Raw genomic sequence first — 8,469 nt, 5'->3', positions numbered from 1 at the left:
CTAGTCTCATTCACAAGTCCAACCACCAACAATCCTTTATGTTCCTACATGCTGCTGCCACTTGGTGCTCAGTCTTGTCAATTCAAGACTTCCGGCTTACACTGTGATTCTATGTGAAAGAAGAAAATAAAATACTTTTTAATATCGGAAGCCAGCAAACTGTCGCACCGTTAAATTATTTACGCCTATTATCACACTTTTAACATTTGACAAAATAACGACAGAATGCGCTAGCATAGTCTATCAGTATCCAACAGTGCCACTTAAGAAAGTGTTTTACATAGCGTTCACAGTTATAAGTTAGGTGGTCGCATTTGTCATTTTGATCCAAACAAATGTATGCCATTTAGCATATTACTCAGATATTTGCATAAATTTATTGATTGATTACCTTAGAAGAGGGTGCTACTTTAAGTAATCGATTGGTTTCTGTGCAGTTTCCATTGGCTTTGATTTTTACTTAGAAGAACCTATTTGGAAGAGATTGCTTTTGGCACTTTTATGATAAATGCCACTCATATTTGTATTTTTTTTTTCTCTATTAAAGTGAATTGGAAATATCCTTCCCTGCACTTAATTGTACGAAAAAAAAGGATGGAAAATTCATCATAGTCATTCGCTTTTAGTCATATCACGAGTCATGACAGATGCAGGCTTGGGAGATAGGACATGGACTGTGTTTTTCTTTCATCAGAGTACAAAACACAAGATGAAATCTCAAATCTCATTTGTTCTGCTGTTGTTCTCCTATTAAGAGTCATAGACTCACAACTCATCATAGGGCGACCCCTGGTGGTTTTAAAATAAAAGATAAGTGAACAGTTGAAAACTCGTATACAATTTCTTTATTTTGAAATTTAATAGGCACAGAAAAGTTAATAAAACAACAGGCGAAAGGAAAGACTGATTTTTTCAGTTCTGAAAGAAGGATATTAGAAAGCTTAAGTCCTGGTTTTCGGGATGATATCCCTTAGCGAAATCCGCTATTATGAATATTGCAATTTTGTCTTTTACCGTACAGCTATTAGTTTAATTGAATAAGTTGTTAGACCAAAGTTGTAGAAAATATAACTGTTATGTCATTTTATTTTGTATCCATCCGTCTTTTCTCAATTGGGCAGGAGCAGAAGGTTTTTTTTTTGTTAAATTGGCTCAAATAGTAAACAAATTTCAAGAAAGCAACGCCAACACCTACAAAAGTCTGCTTTTAACTTACAAAAAAAAAACAGTAAACAAAGTTGTTTGGATGAACATTTTTCAAAATCTCAAACTCAAATTTTTTTCAAACTTGTGTAAATTTTATTTTTAAATCTAGTTTCAACAGATTTTTGTCAAAATATTACGTTATTTGGTATAAATAACAAAAACTACGCCTTTTTCAATAAATATTTTATATTTTTTTTTAAATAAAGTAGTAATTAAAACTGTTAATAATGCTGCAAGTTCTATTATTAGGAGTTACTAAGTAAAAGATCTGTAAAGGGAACTAGCCCACGATATCCACCTTCTTCGAGGATAGTTTCTCCATTCGATACCGCTTTTATTGAGCAATTAGAAAAAAGTTAAGTACCTAGAGGAATATCAAAATAATCTTCTTTATTCATTATTCCGTTGACTTGATCCACGAAAAACAACCCCAAACCATTAAGCCAAGTTATATTGTTTGTTTGAAATGGAGCATTTAAATTATAAAATACTTTAACGAATCTAACACCTTTTTATCACAAACAATTTTTTTTAATTTAAAATTTAAAAATTTAAACACAACAATTTATTGTTTCGACGTTGAATGCGTCATCATCGGCTGTTGTATTTCGAATTATTTCGTGTGACCAATTTGATAAGCACTTCTTCCCCTCAGTTTCCGAACAAATACAACCCGAACGTACATATGTATGTACCTTTCTACCTGAGCACATAATTTCAGCGGATAACGAGGAAGAAGTTCACTTTAGGTCGAGACCTTGTGGGAATACTCAAGGTCCAACCTAGGCTAGACGCCAACCCAACTCAAACAAACCCACATCTGGACGTTCGGAACTGAAAACATCTGCGATAATCTAGTCAGGAGACTTGTTCAATTATGTTTATCCCTTTATTATATTTATTTATATTTTTTTTGTAAGGTAAAGTCCATTATGTGTCAACAAGTTTTGTACCATTCAATGTATCTTAAAAATAAGTTAATTTTCAGTCAAATATTAAAAAAATTAAAGTTCAATATTTAAAATACGTTTAATCATTAATAATTTCCATCTTGTCAAACATTAGAAAAAAAAACATTATTCGATTTTTTAAAGATATTTCAATTTAATTTTTCAAAAAGAAATGTATTTTCGAAATTTTATTTTTTTATTAATGTTGAATAAGAATTTTTTATTTTTTTTTGAAAACTGTTAACTAACTATTTAAAAAAAAGAAAAACAAAAAATAAGAATTTTTTTATTTTTTTTAAACTGGTTGAAAAATATTAACTAACTATTAAAAAAAAGAAAAAACTACTCCAACAATTAAAAAAAAAAGAAAATGAAAAAATTTGTTAAACAAGAAATTAAATGGCTTTCTGGCGTTTGGTGTTCAAAGCTCTTTACATTTAAAGGTCTGAACTTAAAAGGTCTGAATTTATTGCAATACAAACGATTTAGAGAGCTTCTAATTAAGGACAGCATTGTTCTATGATCAACAAACAAAAAGGAAAGATTTTTACTACTGAATTCGAAGAATTTATCATTACTTTGCCTAAAAATGCTCCAAAATAATTAAGAAATAAAATGCACGACTGCTGCAGTTCAAAGCACTTTTATGTTTGTTAACTTGTAGATTACAAGATCTGCCTCTACCTACATACCTACATTTCAAGGAAATTTGGTTGATGTGGTGGAAGAGCCGACATGGAGGACAAATTTTTGAAAAAAAAAAAAATATTTTTTGTTTGTTATTTAACTTTTTTGAGAAAAAAATGAAAAATGCAGGTACATTGCAATTTTATAACGTGTGCAAAGTTAAATCAAAATCGTTAAAGCCGTTTTAAAGCAAAAAACTTTATAAAGAATTTGTATTGGAGGTATCTACACTTTCTAAGCGAGATGTAAAAAAACAAAACAAAAAAAAAAGAATCAACTACCAGAATTCCATAAAAATCATCTGTACAAAATTTGAAGAAAATCCGTCCAACCGTTTAGATTGTGGAACTTTCCGACTTCTCCATCATCGTAATGTTGGTTTTGATTAAAAAACACGAGACCAATGCAGTAAAATAAAATAAAATAGAGCAAGTTAAAAATATATTCAAAATGAAAGGAACACATATGAGGTTTTTACTGTCCAAATTCAGAAAAAAACTCCTTGGTCCATTACTCATCACCGACTAAATCTGTTTGAATCTTCCATTCTAAAGTAGGGGTAGTGCAAGGATAAAGTCTTCTTACTCTTCTTTCATGTTCTTTTTTTGTGTTTGGTTTTTTGTGATTTTTAGTTTAAGGATTCAATCTGCACTTGTGATGCAAAAACAGAACGAAAATCTGTCGTTTTCTTTCTGATCTGTGGTTTTGCCCAGAGGTAAATCGTTTCGTTAATTAAATCACGTACCATTGAAAAGATGCGTTTTTTTTTAAGAAATCATTGTGGTTTTTAATGGACTAGATTTTTTATGTATGAAGATAATCAATAAATATAAATAAAATAAATAGTTGGATCGATTTGTTTCAAATTTAAATGCGATATAGGGTGCAGGAAAGTATAAATTCATAAAAAAAATAATTGAGATAAAAATATGATACAAAGAGTTCATGATTGGTAACATTCAAAAATATTGTTTTTACTATTCAATAATATTAAGTTAAATTTTCAAAACATGTAGCTATGTATGTTTGTAATTATATATTTTTTTAAATTCTAAGATACCGCTTAAGGTGTCGTGAAACTAACAGATACAATGTATTAAAGTCCAATATGAATTGTTGGATATTATTGCGCTCTTGAAAATGCACCAAGGTTTAAAACGATTTTGGACTTTAGGTACTTCACTCTTGGAAGTGCACACACTGATTTTTAATGAATTAATCTCTAACGTCTATAAATTTAACAATATCAGACCATTTTCCCCCAAGGAACAAAAAGAATTTTTTTTTGTGCAATTATTTATTTTTTTTTCATGTGACATTTTATAAATTAAAACAAAGAAAGAATTACTGATATATGGTCACTCGTGGGCAGATTTGATCGAACTATATCGGAATAACTTTTCTTATTGGGTTTTGTATGAACCCCAGGATCTGGACTTCACCTGTTTACTTGCAAGCAATGAACAATCGTGATCGTTTTTCTCCAAATCGTACAACATCGATAGAAAGGAGGTGAGCAAGTATCGAATCAGCAGTTAGCAAGAGGACGTAAGTTAGCGGACCCTCAACATATTGTCATCGGGCCGAAATTAACTCGACCAGAGTAATGCAAATTCTAAAGCATTACTCTGGGGGAAATTTTTTCATCGTATATTGAGTTCGGGCAAGGTATTTTTTCTCTGAGGATGCTTTCTGTTCTTTTCTGTGAAAAAGATTCATTAAACCTTTCTCATGTTTAAAAATATGTCCTTAGATAATATTTATTATACAGGTTTGTTTTGTGGTGTAGTACAATCTTTAAAAGATCCAGAAGTTACCAACGTCCGCTAATTCCGTTATAAGGAGTCAAAAGTCACAAAAACGTATACCTCAAAAACGGTAGGTTGTAGGCAATATACATTACATATATCATCTAAAAACTTATAGATGAGTTAATTTTACTAAAAATTGTTCTTCCGCATGTAATTCAAATAAAATTGCATACTTTTGGGATACATGAAAGTTTGACGAGTCATAGTTCTAAACTGTGAGTGATACAAGAATATTTTCAATGAAAATTTTTCGTAAAATTATGTCTGTCTACAACAAGTTTTTGTAATACCTTCCTTACCCCCTACAACCAACCTATCAGGTGGAGGAAACTTCAGAACTTTTCAAAGATTTTAAACCATCCCAATACCAACCAACCTGCATACCAAAATCAGCATGTTACAATTTTTTCCATTCCTTGACTATTTTACGTCTTCCCTTAACGGGTTATATTTTTTATGCAAATAGAAAGAAACAATTTAAAGAAGCATAATGTTTTCCTTTTCTTTAAAAAAAAATCGAAAAGTAAATTGCAATTTTTCATATGATTTCATGTTTTCAATTTTTGCAGAGCTACTTCTTGCAGGGTTATTTTAGCATTGGAATGTTAAAAATGAACCTGCATACCTGCACAGTCTAAAAAAGTTAAAATATATTTTGTCCCCCTTGAAATAAGTCATTAGAAACTTTGTTCTCACTTTCAATAAAATAATTGAAAATCATTTTAAAGATTTTAAGGTTTAAGTGTGAGTTATTTCCAATAGTCTTTAAAGTGCATACAAGTATAAACATTGAAAAGTTCAGAATAATTAATTTGAGAAGTTTTTTGAATGAAAACACAAAGCCGTCTACTTGAAAATTAAGTGCATTTATTGAATTCGACACCACAAAATGACTTCTCACACTCTCCAAATTAAAATAATAAAGAACAAATATCGAACTATCCACATTCATGTCTTGCTTTAGACTAATACTCGCATAAACATATACATATATGTACCTACCCACTACAGTAATACCATGTCCATTCCAATTACATATTGCCCACCAGCTGAGTATCGAATTGCAAATAAATTTACTTTGTCTTTTTGTTTCGTCGCTAAACAATTTTAGTTTGGGTCACCCATACCTGAACTCACATACCTACATACATAAATATATATCTACTATACTTACGATCACCCAAGACACGTATTGTTCCCCACGAAAACAAATATAATAATAATAGGCAAATAGGAAAACATCCCCTAATCTCATTGTAAAGCTGCGACTATGAACAAGAAGATATCCCCAGCCCACATAACCCACTTGTCCTCTCCACTTGTCAGCCAAGACAAAAGTACGTAAATATATATGTACGACGTGTACGTACGTAAAAAAAAAGAAGAATATCCAACCGAACCAAACTCCGAACCACAAACAACTGATACACCATTAGTTTCTGCTAATTAAATTATATTTCCGAACCACGAGAGGGCTTACGTCAGGTATAAAACACAGCGCGACAGCCCTCCAGAGACTCTGCAAACAGCAAACTCGAGCCGAGCGTGAGGCGCAAGTATCCAACGGATACGAAATACTTTCAACTACCCACTGGTGATTAGACACCACCAGTTGACAGCGATTATCCTTAACGCGAATTTGAGTTGTTGCATGTGAATGTGGTCTGGTGTCTTTTTGTCCCGAAAAAAAGGGCATTCTAGCGGTCAGAATAGAATGAATTAATACTCGTTACGCGTCTATTGTCGCAGGAACAGGAACCAGTCGGGTTCTCGTAAAAAATAATAAAATACCTATATTTTAGAGTTTTTGTGTCGGTTTTTGTTCAAATCTTTACAAAAAGTGAGTTCAATTATATTTTTTTTCTCAAAGGAAAATATAAAAAAATATAACAAAAAAATGGCAAAACATTGCTATTGTAAACAAAATCCTTTTTTGTGTGTCCTACCATAAAATATGAATTTTTTGTCACAATAGTCCTTGATCCTTGTTGATTTAGTGCAGAAAAAAAGTTAATAAAAGAAAAAAAAAAAATATTCACATATTTAAAGTGCAACAAATAAAGTTAATAAAAGTCCCATGAAGAGTGTAACAATGCATTGTCCTTCTCCGCGTCAGCGTAATCTACGTCGGTCGGTTGGTTATAGTCGTCCTTGCACACGAAATGAAAAGTAAATAAAACGAAAACGGAAAAAAAAGCAAAATAAAACTCATATCCTTTCGTTTCGATGCTACTAGTTTGCTGATGATGGAGAAAAAGTTTATGTAAATCCCTCCCTCACCTCCTCCCCGGGGGAATATCCTTTCTATTATCCTAGTTGAACTGTGTTTGTGTGTTTGTTGTTATAACTTTTTATACCAATAACCTATGTATGTCCTTGTTACATCCTCGCCGTCGTCGTCGTTGTAGTCGTCATCATGCCAAAGAGAGCGTAACAATTGCAGTGTATATGATGGCATGTAATATGTAACACACACTCTCGATGGAAATTAAATTGAAGCAAATGGATTAATAAACAGGGGCGCAACAAGGACATTATTAATAAATGTTATAACTGTGTGGGAGTCAGGGGTCGCCTTTTAAAAATTGACACAAATGACATGGTTTTTTTTATTTTTATTGTTTTTTTTTCACAAAAAACAATAAATTATACTGTCGACAAACATTTTATTATTATTTGACAAAGTGAAGTGTAATTTGTTGAACAAATTGTTTATATGTAAACGCCCCATGTTTATACAAAGTGCCATTTAATTTTGATTGAAATGTTAAATGGCACGTAATAATATAACCACGGGTGATTTTGGTTATGCGGTTATTATAGAGGGTAAAAAGAACATTTGTCATTTTTATTCGAGTTTTAAAGTCGATTTGAGATCAAAGGGTTTAACGAGAAAATTATAAGAGCATCGTAAATCAACATTTTCTATAAACATTTAAGTACCTATATACCTCTATGTATATAAAAATTACCTACATCGTGTTTGCCAATATATTGGTGTGAAAAATAAATTAAAATAAAAATCGATTGCTAAAAACAACAACATTTCAAAACCTCTAAGAAAAATTTTTAACCAAAATTTGCCTTTAAGCAACTTTTTTTAAATTTGTTTTTTCTCAGTCAATTTATCAACCGAGTTGTATTAAAAGTACCTCGTTGAATATGGAAATAATTTAATGATTAAATTAAAACTTACTTATTCTTGCCACATGTTTTACAGATAGTTGAAAAAGCCTACATTTTATTCTATTAAATAGATAAAAACACTAAAATTATTTGAAAGCTGACGAGACTATAGAATTTTTAGTGGCTAAAGGTTGTTATGAAATTTTAACGTACAATTTTGAAATAAGTCCAACAACCCTTTAATGAAAAAATATATGTATTTTGATTTTTAAGATTTCTGACTTATTTGTTATAAGGAGCATTCCATGAGAAAGTGAAGCTCGAAAAAAAAAAAACCTGTAAGAATTTCTATTATTTTTACGTTAAAGCCTTAATCATTCAAATACAGAGGTCTTATACATTAGACATCAAATTAAGACCCTTTATTCAAAGTTAGTGTTTCTTTACATCACAGGTTTTAAAATTTTGTTTTAAATTGACCTTAAAGAACTATTCTTCTGAAGAGAAATTTGCACTTAACATCCAGTGAAAATATGTGATCCTATTAGTGACTTTAATATAATTTACTTTTTTTTATATAAAGACAATACAGGGCAAGTTTAGGATTCGGAATAAAAATCGAACTCGAGATAACAATCAGACATGACATTACGATGATGGAGAGTGCCAAAACAGTTGGTCCCGAAATG

Source organism: Episyrphus balteatus, chromosome 4 (genome assembly GCF_945859705.1).
Source record: "Episyrphus balteatus chromosome 4, idEpiBalt1.1, whole genome shotgun sequence".
Classification (NCBI taxonomy): Eukaryota; Metazoa; Arthropoda; class Insecta; order Diptera; family Syrphidae; genus Episyrphus; species Episyrphus balteatus.
This window is presented reverse-complemented; position numbering follows the sequence as displayed.